This window comes from Cyrtonyx montezumae, unplaced genomic scaffold, assembly GCF_038088225.1.
Source record: "Cyrtonyx montezumae isolate F1298 unplaced genomic scaffold, pur_monq_1.0 scaffold_12, whole genome shotgun sequence".
Taxonomy (NCBI): domain Eukaryota; kingdom Metazoa; phylum Chordata; class Aves; order Galliformes; family Odontophoridae; genus Cyrtonyx; species Cyrtonyx montezumae.
The window spans coordinates 6,851,519-6,869,007 of NW_027071848.1; positions in this window are offsets into that span (position 1 = coordinate 6,851,519).

Below are 17,489 nucleotides of genomic sequence, written 5' to 3' on the forward strand. Positions count from 1 at the left end.
TTGAAGCTGAGATAAACAGCTCCGGTAAAGATTTTGTTATAGTCTGGGAACTAAAATGGTGTTAGGAAATTTTTGTGTTATTAACTTTAATGTCAGGGCATATTTGCTCTGTTAACAGGAAAAAATGCCTTAATTTGCACACTGGCTTTTTGATAATGAGAGAGCATTCAGTTTTAATTCCAAAACATATTATTATCTCTCAAAAGTAGAATATTTATTTCTCTCCTTTCCTTATACCACTGCCATTTTGTCATCTGCCCTGGGACCGTACAATGCTCTGAGAAAAACTGCATATCTGTACAGGTTGTGTATTCATAAAAGTAGTCATATAGCCAAACTTTGGGCATCCACCCCTTCTTAGCTAAGTTCTAGCATCTAGATTTCCCTCTAGTCAGCACAGAGAGGTCCTTCAGAAGGCAGTTCATATCACAGAATCATAGAATTGTTCGGTTGGAAGGGATCATTAAGATCATCTAGCTCCAATTCTCCTGCTATAGACCAGGAAACCTCCTACTTCAAACTGTGCACAAAACCATTTTCCAGGGCAATTTCTAAATTCCACATTCTTCTTGAGTATATCATGGTTTCTATCAGACCCACCTTCCTGAGCTTTGCTTTTATAGAAACCAAGGCAGCTTGATTCAGTTCTTCTGCTGCATTGTGTAAGTTGGTTTACAAGTATTTTAATTCTAATCATCACTGAAGTATCTGCTAATCCATGCCCTTTCAGCTAATTCACCATTATCCACTGTAATTTACCTCGGTCCTGTTCTTTGCATAAGTGATACCTGTGCTACACATCAGTGTTGCAATCAGGCTATACCTGATCATCCATGTATCTTCATTGCAGTGATATGCATGAGACAGTTTCCAGACAGACAGATGTTTGTCAAAAATATGCTAACTTCAGCTTAAGAAAAAATTCTGCACTATACTTACACAGAGTATGTAATCTTTATTTTGCAGTTGACGTTGATTTGTTGAGATTAAACATAAAATGCATCCTGCTTTTCGACTGGCTGTAGCTTGCAGAAGATATACCTCAGATTTAAAATGTTAGGTTAGAAAGGTATCGCACTGTCAAGCCATACTTAGACAACTCCTCTGGGAGAGAATCCTGAAAGCAGTAGATTATTTTCTTTAGTAGAGATGACAGTAATAATGTTATAGGCCAGAAGACACTTGGACTTTCTATCAGCTGCTGAAATGTTCAAAAACCAAAAAACAAAACAAAAAAACAAACCAAAAAAGAAGCAATGTCTGAGCACTTTCAAGTTTTCATTTCCAGGGATACAAATTAATCTGTCTTGGGAAACAATATTCAGCACCTGTAAAGGCAGCTGCAAACCTACATGACTATGTGACAGCAGTGCCCTGGGCAGACACAAGCATCCTTCAATTTCAGAACATTTAGCTTACTTAGAAGTCTCCCCCGTGTCCCTAAATCCTCACAGTTTAATAAGTTTATCAAACATATCCATGCAGCTTGAAGTCAATTCCTTCTCCTGGTCACCTCAGCAGTAAACATACGGTTTCAGTTTTCTGAGACGCCTCTGGGGTATCCATGGTTCACTTTGCATGGCTGTCATTCCAGCTCCTGTCAGCAGCACCTTCCTGCTGGGACTGCTATTTATTGAGCTTCCTGATTTTTTTATGGGGACTCTCACCTCTGTTTTGACAGCAGAATCACACCCTGAAAATTAACAGTATCACAGCTGTCGTTACCACTTCACAGTACAGTTTGCACAAATACTTTTCTTTAAAATACCTTTCCTTAAATATCAGACTGTGCTCCATTTGGATGTGCTCAGAACAATGGATATCAACCTCTGGGATGTCAAGAGGGGGGTTGTTCTCCTATTACATTTTTCTTTCAACAGGGAAAAAAACATACTTACTTACTTATTTATTTTGCACTTCTAAACATATCTGAGGTCACATTATTAAAATACTGATTTATACTCAATTTTGAAATGGCCCTACACACCTATTTGTGGGTAAGTGATCTGAGCCCTAGATCTCCATTAGTCTCCATCTACCATAGTGGGAATGCAAATGTATAATTCACATACTGACTTTTATTGAAGCAATGGTGTATGCTGAGTTGTTGTATTGGGTTTATATGGCAATCTTTTGGTAGTGGGTGGCTGCTGGGGTTCCCTCTGTGTGCAGAGCCCAGCACTGCTCCATGTCAGGTCAGCATTATGGACTGACTGCAACCCCTACCCCCCATTCCCCTGTGTCACTCAAGGGAGAAGGCAAGAGAAGGTGTGTGGGGGAATGTTGTTTGAAGTTTTCTTTTAGTTCTCACTGTTTTAGTGTTATCAGTCATCAATAAACTACATTAATCTCCCAATCTGTAGTCTGTTCTGCCCATCATGGTAATTGGTGAGTGGTCTTCCAGTCCTTATCTTAACCCTTGAGTTCTTTCTTGAAGTACTTTCTCCTTTGAGAAGAGAGAGAGAAACTGTCCATAAAGGTGAAACCATGATCCCATTTCAAACTGTATCCTTTATGTCCAAAGTTAATTCCAGTAGAAACATGTTTTCAGAAACTATAATACTATAGCCTTTTCTTAATTCATTTTTCTTTCTTTAAGTGGGTCAAGACTGTGTGATGGTGCACTCTTTGCCTCCAAAGCCAGCATGGTCAATATGCTTTAGGCCTGGGGCTTACAATGAGTTTCAAAAGCCTTTGTTCTTGGAACTAATAATTAAAGTTTCACCAGAGACAGTTAACCACCACCATATTCAAATGGAGTGTTCAGAAACCTGACAACAGACATCTGGTTCAATAGAACCAATTCTAAATTGTATGACTATGAGTCAATCATCTTACCCCCTAAATAGCAAGCAGCCTAAGAACCCCTTGGAGAGTTCTTGCAAGCAGCTGGTGGCACACCAGAATCTCCCCTTGAGTAAGGACACCTCTCGAGATTACTTAGCACGTGCAGAGATTCACCTGGGACATGGTGATGCCTTGCAAACAGATCCTCAATAAGTGATTTATTGTTTTTTGGCTATACTAATTTTGCTCAGATTTGAACTTAGATTCATTATGCACCCCCACCCTCTGTGTTGCAAATATTCGACAATATCTAGTGATTTTGTGATGTTGCTGTTATCATTGTTCAAAGTACTATCTTACATCTGTTTATATCAATAAATATATTTCTATCTTCCTCTTATGAGTGAAGCGTGCAGTGCTATAGTCTTCTTTCTTGAAAGACTGCCAGCAAATTATACACCATTTAATGTATTAACTATATAATGACTAATCAATATAACAGTTAGGATTAAACAGTGTAGTGCCACATTTACCTTCTTTGACAAGGCATTTAAGGAACTGGCCTGGCAGACATCAAACAACTAAGGAGTGGTTGTCCTGTACTGCTTCTTGAAAGGACAGTTCATAACTGCCAAGTTATCATCCACTATGACCATCGCCAAAAATGGAAGCACCATGACTTGACCAAATAACCCAGTACTTCCTGACCCTCCTCTACCAACTAGTCTGATTATTATTCTTCAGGATTTAGAGGGATTGGGAAGTTTTGTTTGTTTGTTTTCAGACCCTGGACAATTTTCCATGCAAAGTCATTTAGTCACATAAGGGGACCTTTGGTATCCAAGCTTTCTGCATGAGATTGCAGAAGTGCTGTGGGGGTTAGAAGAGGTCCATGTTCTACTAAATTGATAGATGGAGGAAAAGAAGGACCCCTTTCACTTCTCAAAAGTCAGAAGATGTTTTGGCAACTATTAAAATATCAAAACAAAGATGATTCTCCCCTTCAGGAGATTGGACTATTAATTCATAGAATCGTAGAATCACCAAGGTTGGAGGAGACCTCTAAGATCATTCAGTCCTACCATCCTATTTACACTACACAATTAACTTTCAGACAGTTAAATTCTTCTACACCCATTGAGTCAGTTATTTACGACTTGTTTTAGCTTCCCTAAGATAATTGCTTCCCACTGACATATACCACGATATCCTTCCTGGTCTCTACCTGTTTTTCCAGAAAGACAAGGTATTCCTCAGACATCATCTGCCATTTACATGTGACTTCCTGGTGTGCCTCAGAGTCTCACAAATGGTGCCTGTATTCAAGCCATCAAATCTAACTCTTTTACTACTGCAGTTCGAAAACAATGTTTATCTTTGGTGTATAAAGAATTATTCACTCAGGCATTTTAAATCAGCATGATAAATGGCGACAAAATGTACTGTGAGGCTCTGAAAGGTGCCCATGCCCTTGGACTCCCAGGTCAAATCATCTGTCAGAGATCAGAAAATTGTGTGTTACTTAGGAAACACTATTCAAGGAGTAAGATATCTAAGCAGGAATAGAATTAAAGTGCCCTAACTTCCAAGGCTCTTTTAAAATATGCGGCAGTATTTGACATTGACCAGACACACTACTCATTAATGACCTACATGAAGAAGCTTTCTATTGATTTCTGCTATAGGTCTGACTCACTATGAGCTATTCCTTCAAATATAAATATGTGTTGCACCTTGAAATATCCATGAGGCAGCTTGGGAAATATTCTATGTGGTGTGATGATTACCTCTTGTTCTGAAGATCAGTAATAGAAGCTTGCTCTTACAGGAGTTAAGAGCTCTGTTCTTATGATTTAATCATTCCATGATAATTCACCCTCCTGAGCTATTATAAAAATGAACTTAATAGTGTTGTCTAAATGACATTTGAATATGATGCAGCTGTCTGAATCATACTGTTATAGCCACACTTTTATTCCCAGAAATATAATTCCATTCATTCTTCTACCATTCCTGTAACAATAATGAAAAAGTAGATCTGAAAGACCAAAAAGCATAGCAAAGAAAATAAAAACCTCTGAAAAGTCCTTTGTTTCTAGAAAACTGGGTGACTGCATTCTTTAAACACTTTTTTTGTTGTTGTTTTTCCTTTCTTAGGCAAAGCTTTGAATACAGTGTATTAATATTGTTATAAAATTCTCTTCTCAGATTATTAATGTGGAAATTCACTCGTAATGTCCAAGTCATTACAAAAGCATGCATTCCAAAATTAAAATAATAAAAAAGATAGAATGACTTCTAAGAGGGTCAAACTTGGAGAGATTTACATCAAACTGCTTTTGAATTAGAAAAATCATTCATGTATCCACCCTGTAACTTGCTGAGCTGGATGTATCTATGCTCGCCCCCTAAGGACAGCATCAAGAACATCGTCATGACTAGAGTGAACCCATTCAGGGTACTGCCAAAGCTCATGCCCCTGAAACTGTCTTTCTACATGTTTTTAGCCTGTTTAGATGAGATGACACATTGCAGTACACCCAGACAGGCTGTCTGCCAGCACCCTGCAGAAAGCCCATAAGGCAGCGATGTGGACAGGATGCTAGTGGCAGGTGTAATACACCATCTGCACAGCCATCTGGAGACTGCTCTTCCTCAGGGTACAGACATTACACCACAGCCTTGTTCTCCTTCTATCGATACAAGAGGGAATTTCAAACAGCTCTATCAAAGTCACTGTCCACCTCCCTTTACTGAAGTTTTCACTACTGAAAGCACAATCAGTGCTCTGACCTAAGCCAGAGAGGAGTGCTGAGCAATTGCTGGGGTTCTTAGTTTTTCCTGCTAGAGGCAGTGATACAGCAGCAGGGAAACAAAACCTAGCTGACAGAAAGCATTTTTCAAGGCTACTAATAAATATTTAATATAACCAGGTAAGGTGCATGGAAAATATGCTTTTGATGCAAATAATATATGCAGAGTAACCCCTTATCTCCAGAAATTCCTTTTCCTTCTAAGGCAGTTTCAGAATATCATCTTCATTGGATCCAAAACAGTCTCCCAGTCTTCTTTCTTTATATTCCAGTTCATCTTTGGTGCAGCATTAATCGATTTGTTATCACAGGATGTAGTGATCTCAAAAAAAAAAGGGGTCCTTTCACAGAGTATAATTCATGCTGGAAATCAAACTGTTCTTTAAGGACATGGCATTATTTCTTGTGAAGAATATAGTACAACCTAGGATTCCTTTCCCCTTTCTTCATCTTCTTTTTAAATTTCTCAATAAAATCAGTAGGAGACACCAATCTAATGAATATTTCTTTCTTACAAAAACAAAACAACAACAATGTTAACAATAATAATAATAATAATGCTCCAGTGATATTTTGTTCCATTTCCCATATATAGTTTTCAATACAGTTATCTCATGACATTTTTGGCACAGGTTCTAGCACCAGTGTGTGGTGCTCCAGGATATCTCAGTACAATTTAGCTGACTTAAATTATTCTGTCAATTAATAAAAATTCAAAGTACCCAGGAAAATATGTCCCTAATGTAAGTTTTATCTGAAGGTATATATTATTTCTTTGTCCTGAAGGCAATTTTCAGAATGTATCTTTCACCAGTTTCCAAACAGACTGGAACATCTTCCTTTCCATTACTTTGGAATTGTTGGCTGAGTTAGTAGAACATTGTGTTTACATCCCACATGACATCTCATTGACTTATTCTGAACATCTTGCAAGACTGAGGAGCACCTCAGAAAGTTCTTCTTCCTTCTCTCTGCTGTGTTTACCTGCTGAGATTTTGCTCCTCTAGGGGATTTTGATCAACCAGATGTCAAAGACTCTAAAACACATTATAATACATGCATTGCTTTCACAGTTTTTTAATCACAATTGCTAGTTATACTAGTGTTAGGAAATTAAAAACTAGAAATCTCTGTTATGTTAGATGAAAACAAACAAAAAACAACAACAAAAATTCAACTACTGTGCTTAGTGATAAAATTCAGTGGAATGGCACAAAACTGTATCAGCAGAATGTCAGATTAGATATTAGGAAAAGGTTCTTCCCCAGGGAGTGGTGGGCATGGAAGTGGTTGCACATGGCCCCGAGCTGATGGAGCTCAGGGAGCATTTGGACAGGGCTCTCAAATGTTGGGTTTGGATTTTGGGTAGTCCTGCGTGGAGCCAGAACCTGGGCTCCATGATCCTTGAGGATCCCTTCCAACTTGGAATATTCTGTGGTTCTATGATTCTAGTTAGTTTATCCATTAAAGTGCATGGCTCTGGAAATTTAATGGCTTAATCAGTGTATCAGAAGACTAATAACCTCTCCTAATATTTTTCTCAAAAATGCTATTAATGTTATTACCAGAAGGATAAACTTTATTTTCTGAGCTCTATATATTTGTTCTATACACAGGGGGAGTCAAGGACTATGCCAGGGCTCCCCTTGAAATAAATTATGTTTGCTCTTTTTCCCACTTTTGACATTTCCATGTGCCTGTCTGTTTTTAACATCTTCCTCAGCCTCCATAAATTTGTTAAAACAAGACTCTGTCACACATTCAGTGAGTCACAGCTGAGAAATAAAAGTAATCCCTCAGCAGGATAAATGCACTTGAGCTGGAAACCATGGGAAAATGTGTATTGGTTTTTAAAATTGATGGTGATACACTTAAACATTTTTTATCTAGCCTGTTTTGTTTGGAAACTGTCAGAAAATGTTTGCTGGTTATTTTGTAAGCAAAACAACTCTCTCCTCCGGCTATAAAACTGTACTTTGGACAAGAGAGGTGCTTTGCTAATCATGATTAAAAGTGTCTGTAAACTCAGGGGAATCATTAGTTCAGATCAAGCTCTCAGGCCACATTTTCACCTGAGGAGGTATAAAATCTCTCTTGAGATGATTGCATGAACCACCTTCACACTAAGACAGATCCAGGCAAGAACTGTATTATCCTTTTACAAGAACAAATACTGAGCTCAGATACGAGTGTGTATTTTACACATATTTATTTTTCTGTTATGGTTAATCCCACACAATCCTTCCAAATACCTGCCTTAACCTCTATTCATATTCACTCCTGCTGTCTCATTTTCAGGTACTTATTAGACACTTGAGACTATCTGCGTGCAAACCACAAATAGTCATAAACATTGAATTTGTTTGCAGAACTGGGGTAGAACTTCTTGCTGGGGATAAAACAGACTCGCAGATTTGTCCAAGGACAGTTTTGAAGATCTTCTGCTCTGCAATCAGGTCAGATGAGATTGAGCACTGGCACATAGCACAGTCTATCTGAAGGTGCAGAGCTACACAATTATTCAGACAACATTTCCATTAACATCAATAAGAGTGTTGTTTGAACAAAGTCTGTGAGGTCAGGTCTTAGAACTGGAATTAATTAGTAGTGACTTATGTCTAGCCAAAGAAGGTTTGATGATTTATATTCCAGACTTGACTCTCCAGGAAGGTTCTCTTTTTTTTTCTTTTTATTTTTTTCTCTATTGTTACTATCTCTTCCCATCATTTGCAGGTCTTTTTGAGCATATTTTGCACATGCTACACTAAGCTGGTCTTCTTCATAATAGCTCTTCTGATGTATTTACTTTAAATACTAAATCTTGTAATTTCTTTATCCCTCAGTGTCTACATAGAATCATAGAATCACTCAGATTGGAAAAGACCTCATAGATCATTGAGTCCAACCATGACCTAACCATACTACCCTAACTCTATCAACCCTCCACTAAATCATGTCCCTGGCACCACATCCAAATGGTTTTTAAACACATCCAGGGATGGTGACTCAACCACCTCCCTGGGGAGCCTATTCCAGTGCTTAACAACCCTTTCTATAAAGAAGTGTTTCCTGATATCCAACCTAAACTTACCCTGGCACAATTTAAGGCCATTTCCCTTCATCCTGTCACCTGTCACCAGTGAGAAGAGACCAACCCCGCTCTCGCTGTAAGCGTCTTTCAGAGAGGTTCTCCTTTCAGCCTCCTTTTCCCCAGACTAAACAGCTCCAGTTCCTGCAGTCTCTCCTCATAGGGCACATTCTCCAAGCCCTTCACAAGCCCTGCTGCTCTTCTTTGCACCTGCTCCAGCATCTCAGTGTCCTTTCTGTACTTAGGTGCCCCAAACTGAACACTGTACTCGAGGTGAGGCCTCACCAATGCCAAGTACAGGGGCAGGATGACTTCCTTAGTCCTACTCACTGCACAATTCTTGATACAAACCAGGATGTCATTGGTTTTCTTGGCCACCTAGGCACACTGCTGGCTCATATTCATCAACTGTCCACCAAGGTCCCTTTCCATCAGGCAGCTTTCCAGCCTCTCCTCCCCAAGCCTGTAGGGCTGCCTGGGGTTGTTGTGACCAAAATGCAGGACCCAACACTTGGCCCTATTGAAACTCATACATTTTACCTTGGCCCATAGATCCAGACTATCCAGGTCCCTCTGCAGTGCCCTTCTAACACTCCCTCCCAACTTGGTGTCATCTGCAAACTTACCGAGGGTTTAACTTCTCCAGTTCTTACTAGATTCACTTCCTCTCTTTCAGTATTGTGTCAATCTCCTTTCTGTTCTCATTTTTTTTTTATTTTGAGTTCTGGGAAAAAAAGCTTATTTTTGGAAATATTGATTTCTTGAAGTTCTTAAGATTTTGCAACAGATTTGAAAAGGATCACTGAATGCATCTAAACAACTTAAATGAAGTAATACCATCCACAGGAACACATACTTATGGAAATTACAGTTTCTCACAGTTATACATCTTCTGTAGTATTGGCAAGACATACTTCCGTAAAATAGTGACTTTGAAATATAACAATAAGTGTCTTTATAGTGATGTATAATGAAACAAAGGGTCAGTTTTCATGACAGTACATCTGACAAGGCTTGAATATGACATGATTTGGCAGAATAATTATAAAACAGTTAATAATTATATATTGTACCTCTCATAAGAAGATCATAAACCCATTAAGAAACTCCCAGTCCTTCTTGAATCTGTTTTGTCATTCTCTATGAGTGCGTGGTGATTATTACTCTCTATAACTTCCTGAAGGGTGGTTGTGTTGAGCTGAGGGTCGGCCTCTTCTCTCATGTAATTCATGATAGGACTAGAGGGAATGGCTTCAAACTGCACCAAGGGAGATTCAGACTGAAAATTAGGAAATGCTACTTCTCTGAAAGGGTGGTCAGGCACTGGAATGGACTGCCCAGAGAGGTGGTGGAGTCGCCAACCCTAGGGGTGTACAAGGAACATTTGGATGTTGTGTTGAGGGACATGGTTTAATGGGAGCTATTGGTGATAGGTGAACAGTTGGGCTGGGTGGTCTTTTAGGTCTTTTCCAACCTTGGTGATTCTATGATTCTATTGCATAATATACTCATACCAGCTGGAGCTCCTGCTATAACTGTTCTTTAATCAGGTCTTATTCAAAACAACAGCTTCAGTGGGTCATAGATATATACTTACCTTTTTCACATTCTTAGGAGCTTTTGTCAGAAACATTTTGCTCAAGTACGGACAAATTTATGCTGTGGTATAGATGAAGTAGGACAGTGGTAAATCTGAGAAGAGATTTGGATTCCAATTTCCTTGGAAGGGATTAAACTTATGTAACTATAGGAATGATATTCACTGAAAGATATAGATGGCAGGCTGTAGATGCCTAGAGCTCCAGAGTTTACATGTAAGCTCCAACCACTGTCAGTATAGACACCTACACTTGATCTGATGAATCACTTTCTAGACTCCATTGACTGTATTGAATGGAGATGCAAAATGACTGCCTAAATGCATATGCTTAGTTATAAGCCCTCCATAGAGGGTTACAAATATCTATACAGTGCTGACAACTATGACACACAATCTATGGGAAACATCTGTCATCATGGAGCAAAAGCTGGAGGCTAGTCAATAACCTCACTGTTTCAAATGATAATGCATTATAATGTGCAGACGATTGAGTCGAGTCTTTCTATTGACCACTGGATAGTTTTGACAAGTGCACATGATTTGAGTGCCACAAAACAAGAAGGACATAAAACTATCAGAAGGCATCCAAAGGAGAACTACAAAGATGGTGAAGGGTTCTAGAGTGCAAGGCACTTGAGGAGTGCTGAGGTCCTCTGTTTTTTTTTCAGCCCAGAGCAGAGGAGGCTGTGTATCCCTTCCAAATCAGAATATTCTGTGATTCTATGATATACTCAAACATGAGGTCTTGTATTGCTAAGATTGTTACCCACTGTGATATGGGGTTACAAATATGGGGTTAGTTAAACATGTGCACAGGTGGCCAAGAAGACCAATGGCATCCTGGCTTGTATCAGAAATAGTGTTGCCAGTCAGAGCAGGGAGGTGATCATTCCCCTGTTCTCACCTCTGGTAAGGTTGCATCTCAAGTACTGTGTTCAGTTCTGGGTCCCTCACTACAAGACATGGAGGCACTGGAGTGTGTCCAGAAATGGGCAACAAAGGTGGTAAGGGATCTGGAGCACAAGTCTTATGAGAAGCATCTGAGAGAACTGGGATTATTTAATCTGGAGAAGAGTAGGCTCTTCTCAAAGGAGATCTTAGAACTCTCTACAGCTCTCTGGAAAGAGTTGAGGTGAGTTGGGGGCCAGTGTCTTTTGCCATTAACTAGTGATAGGACTAGAGGGAATGGCCTCAAGTTGTGCCAGTGGAGGTTCGGGTTATTAGGAAAAATTCATTCTGAAGAGTGATCACGTGCTGGACCAAGCTGGCCAGGGAGGTGGTGGAGTCACAGAGCCTGGAGGTGGTCAAGAAACGTTTAGATGTGGTACTAAAGGACATGGTTTACTGGGGAAATATTGGTGGTAGGGATGATTGTTCTGGATGTTCTTGGAGGTCTTTTCTAGCCTTAAAGATTCAATAATTCTATGAATGTTGAGACTAAGATCACAGTCATTTATGCTTGTACTAGACAGTCACCTTCATGGTGCTGCAACATTTCATCAAATATATCCTGCCTTTCTCCAGGTCTTGTTTTTCTGGCACTAGTACTTCATTGCTTGGGGACGTTCAGGTCAGAGAAAAGCATAAGCAAAGCTACAGATGGCTAAAGATTTCTCACTAGCAAAGGCAAAAATTAACTTTGTCTCCATAAAGACAAAAAGAGAAAATTGTTAATATGAATCTCTCACTATTCCCCTCTCCTTTAACTCCCTGTCCTCTGTTGGTATGGTCCTCCATCTGTCAGGAAGGTAAAGGTCAGGGAAGGCATTGGCATACTGGATAGATAAAAAGTAGGGCCATGATTATCCATTACTGCATCTCAATTTCTTCTTTTACTTCAGAGAAGATGTCATGTGGAGGTACCACTGATTTTGCTGCCACAATTAATCTTCCTAGGAAAATGCTTACAATGCCTACCTATAAAATCTGAAAAACTGACTACCATCAGATTGTATGCATGTAAGTATCCCACTGGTCACCTTCCAAATCTTCCTTTTGAACCTCCTTGCAGCCCTCTAAAAATGGCAATTTTTTTTCCTTAGCTTTTTGAAAAGTCCTATTATAAATTATTTATACAACAAAAAACATTAGCTTATGGGGATAGAGCTGGAATCTTTTATCTATTCAAATACCAACCATTTCACAGGAAATCAGAATAAATTGTGTCTTTATTTTACCCTGCTCTCTTTTCTCGGATATAGTCTCAAAGAACTTGAGTTCCTCTGAAGCAATCATCCACTTTTGAACTCAAGTCTATTCTCCATCGTACTAAACATTTCTGAAATGCTGCTTAATCCCCACCTCTTATCAAAATTTCCAGCATCTTTCCTGCAGACAAATCACAGGCTTAGGAGCTCTTCAGTGTCTGGAGTTAATCTTACAGATATCTGAAGTCTGGAGTCTGTCTGAAGGGTGGACACAAAAATATGTCCCCTGCTGCAGGATCTGTTGGACCCTTTTGTTGTCTGATCTGTATCCTCAGCCTTCAATATAGTGATTTAAAAATAACAGGTGCACTAGAGCTCCTGTAAAACAGGCTCAAGCTTCAATCTCTGGAAAGGGAAAAAACTTAAGAATAGCAAGCCGGAGCATTATGTGCTTTGTCCTGCAAAGCGATTTCAGTGCATGTTATGTCAATTTAATATGGAGCGTGAGCCACTAAGGAGCTCTAAAATCCCAAGTCTGTTCAGGGGGAAGCTGTATGTAGAACAAAATACTATTATTTTTGTCCTGTCCAGACTTAGGACTGTGATTCATATGGTACTGCACTGTACCAAAATTTGATGAGCTGTTCTCCTGAGCTGTTATACAACAAATATTAAGTTGACATTTTTAGAATTTGTTATAGTCCCAATATTTTTCATTACTATTTACATTGCAGTTATAGCAGGAAGTCTCAGTGACTTGTATTTATTATCAGTAGTAGAACTACTTTGGAATGAGACCTTCGTAACCATACATTCAATCTCTCATTTAAGAAGCTACCCAGTATTGTATATATATTTTCTTGCCTTTTAAGTCAAAACACTAATTTAAATATTCTTCCGAGTATTGACTTCTGTGACTCTGGAAATACTCACCTTTGGTTATTTTACTGTAGATGTTATATCTGGAAGATACTGAAGCCAAGAAGTAACAGCAAACATTGGATATGCAGACGAAGGGATTTTGCTGTCCTGAGGAGTTTGAACTATCAATATAGAAGAACAAACAACATATGGATAGAAGCAGACATTGAAGACTGAAGTTTGAAAGGATTTCCTGCTCTACCTGCCAAATTTTTGACTGTATGATGCAACAATTCTTTCAAAAAAAAAAAAAAGCTACTACTTTTTTGCTACTTTTATCTTGTTTTAACACATTCTCATACTTTTCAACTGTGATCTATGCATATTTTATTATGTTTCCCTGCTGATATTTTAGATTTTCAGAAAACATTTCTTTCTCCTGATCGTATTTATAACATTTTATACCAGAACATTCATGCTGGTCTGTCTTTATTTTTGTATTTATTAGCAAGCAATCTTTATGGACAACATACTTTTTCTTTAAAAATCCATCTCTCCTTCACTACCTCATTCCTTTTCATTGTATTCAGTAAATCTGAAGTGCTCTCACTGTATAATATTCTTATCAAAGTGAATGTTTTTTCACAGTAGCATACTTTCTACTGATTTTTTTCTATGGCTATTTCATGGTCTGTTTGTTCTTTCTTGTTATTGGATAGTCTGTTGCACGGCCTTGTTTATTTTCTGAACAAGCATCCAACTCTTAACAGCCCCTGTTTATTCAGTTGCAAGACTGTACAGTTAAACTGTGAAGGATGGTAACCACACAATAAGGACAAAAAAGACTCGAGTGATAAGGTTCTGAAAAAAATATGAAAAGCCTTAAATATTTATTAAACATCATATTAAACACACACACACACACACACAAAGTTTTTTTTAAATTCTCTCACTTTATGCTAGTGTGTTTTCCTTTTTTTTCTGAGAGTGAAGAAGGCAAACACAGAGACCAGACAAAACAAACTTCTCTCAACAGAAATTCCTTTATTAGGAACCCAGCATTTCTGAATGACATCAAATCTGTCACATACCAAAGTCAGAATCTGCTCTGTAGTTTGACAAGATTACTATTAATTTACTGTTGGAACAATGGCAGCAGAGGTGATTCTAACAGATGTTTAGAAAGCACAGCTCAAAATAGGAGGCTGTACAATCATATGCGTACAAATGACTCAAACTGACAGGAAGATTTACCATGCAAGGAACATTTAGCACTTCAGCCATGACATATTACTTTGACCCTATTTTCAAGACAACTTCAGACTCTGAGCCCACACATCACCACAGAAGTATAAATAAATCAATAAATGGTGGAGGAGCCCACACAAGATTATTTTAATAATCCCTTCTTGCCATGATCTCTTCCACATGCCTTTATAATGACCTTTCCATCCATCAGGCTAAGAAATCCATCTGTAAGTAGAAATAGTGAGCTGAATAACTAGAAATTATTTTTGTCATATTCTTCTAAGCTTTCAAAGTTAGAACACATTTTCTGTCTCATTATGTTGTCTGCCTCCCTTACCATTTAAGCATGTTGCCCTTAAACCCAGAACATCATGCTCTCCTACAGTGTACGCCTGCTGTTATTCTATCAACTCTCTAAAGCTACTGATATTTGCATATGCAAATTCTAACCACAATGTAATTTACCATTGATGGACATATTCCTGCTGTTAATATCCACAGAAGTGTTGATTTGTATCTGTTGTTTTATCTATTACCTCCATTCTATCATGAGTCTCCAGCCATATTCATTAGATTCAATTAGTGAGATACTGCCCTGCAAGAATCTGTCAATATAAAATAGGCACAGGAAGGCTTAGACATTAGTCAAAATAAACATTTTATTTCTTTTTTTGTTTTTGAATGGCATCAGATGACTGCAACCACAGTAGACTAATACGCATCAGCTTTCACGCACTTTACAAATCATTCTAAGAAATTCAGTAGAATAAATAAGCAAATGTAATTTAAATAAATAAAGCCTATAAAATAAACAAAAAATATAAGAGGAATGTGGCAGACCCTAACAGGGTCATTTAATCTATTCTTCTACTTCAAATCAGAATGGCTGATACCCAAACTCCTTGATGGGTTGCATCAAGAGAAGTGTGGCCAGCAGGTTCAGGTAGGTGTTTCTGCTCCTTTAATCTGCTCTCCTGAGAGCTCACCTAGAGTACTGTGTTCAGTTCTGGGATCCCCAGCACAAGAAGGATATGAAGCTGTTGGGGTGGATCCAGAGGAGGGCCACAAAGATGATCAGAGGACTGGGGCACCTCTCCTACTAGGACAGACTGAATGAGCTGGGGCTCTTAAGCCAGGAGAAGGCTCTAAGGAGACCTTATAGCAGCCTTCCAGTACCTGAAAAAAGGCCTACAGGAAAGCTGGGAGGGAATCTTTAGAAGGAAATGTAGCAACAGGATGAGGGAAAATGGTTTTAAACTGGAAGACAATAGATTTAGACTAGATATTAGGAACAAATTCTTTACTGTTACTGTGAGGGTGGTGAGATACTGGAACAAGTTGCCCAGCGAATTTGGGGATTCCCACTCCTGGAAATGTTCAAGGCCAGGCTGGATGGGACTGTGAGCAACCTGGTCTAGAGGGAGGTGTTCCTACCTATAGCTGGGGATTGGAACTAGATAATCTTACAGATCCTTTCCAACCCAAACCATTCTAAAATCTGTGATTCTGTAAAACTTATGTTAATGTGTTTCATCATTAATTTACTTTGAAAATAAACTGTTATTTTTTTAACTGTTTATTCAGTGATGGATTTTCTGGAAGATTTCAGTATTTTCATCCTTCCCCTTCTCTTTTAATATTTCCCTTCTTCTAATCTCACACGATCCCTATTCACAACTGCAGTTGCCTCTTTTCCCATAGAATTCAGCCTCTGATCAACTTCAAAAAATGAAGTTTTATTGTTATTCGTTTTTCATTACTTCTGGATAAAATTCTGTTAAGACATGGCAGAATATTGCTGCTTGTTTTCTGACTTCCTTCAGACTATTACTTGAACTTACTAAGATGATCTTGAATTTAATCTTGTTCTCTTACATGCTTATTACAGTTCTATAAGCTTGATGGCATCTACAGATTTAATAACTCTTCTCTTGCTTTGGTGATACAATTGTTGTCAATAACAAATTGGGGTGAAGGGAACTATTCTTGCAGTTGTACACAGAACAAGTGATAACTTCACTTGGTTAATGTACCACTTCACACTGTTCTCCAACAGTACTACTGCATAACTTAGCCAAAGACCTTCCAACATTTTTTTATACTGTTGTTTACTTTTTTGAGAAACTAAAACTTTTCCAATATATTTTTTTTACCTTTGCAAATGATCTTCCTTATCATTTCTGTATATTTATCAGAATCTCCTGGGATGCAAGTCATGAAACATAGATGGAAAGATAGAGGGAGATAGCAAACTTTAGTAAACCACTTTTATACTATCCCTGAGGGATCCTTCTTTTCACAGATAAGCTTTATTCAGGTAAAAATCCAGCCCTTCTTTATCTACCCAGCTGAGTCAAGTCTGTACAATTACAGGAATTTCTGCCACTGCACAAACCACTTTGGAGCTGCAGCTCCCCAAAGCACTTGGCATCAACAAATGAAAACAGCTACAGCCTGCTGAAAACAGCATGTTCGGTTTTGCATTCAGTGTGTAAACTGTAAGCTGGTTTCAACCATATTTTGTTACCCTTTGAAATGTTTCCTCAATAGTAGGTTGCACCATCTGCTGCACTGTTTGCCTGCATGTTTTGCTTGTTAAACTGCTCCCCCAGCAGCACACAAAAGAAGAGAAACAGCGACAATGCCTTTCAGGAAGATCTCTCCATCCTCTGCCTATCTCCTCCCTCACAGCACTGCACTGCTCGCGGCAGATGTTGAGTACAGAGGGGAAATCTTCAGCTGTATCACCTCAAAGTTTGTCAGGGAGCACCATTATGCCACAGCCAACCCTGAACACCCATTTAAACATGGAAGAACATCCAGTGTTAGACAGGCCCCAATAAACTTCCTATTCTCAATAAATCTGCAGATAAAACAATGCTGACACCAACTAAAAACTCTTTCTGCTGGCTTAATGCTGACATATTGTCACGACAGGAAGAATA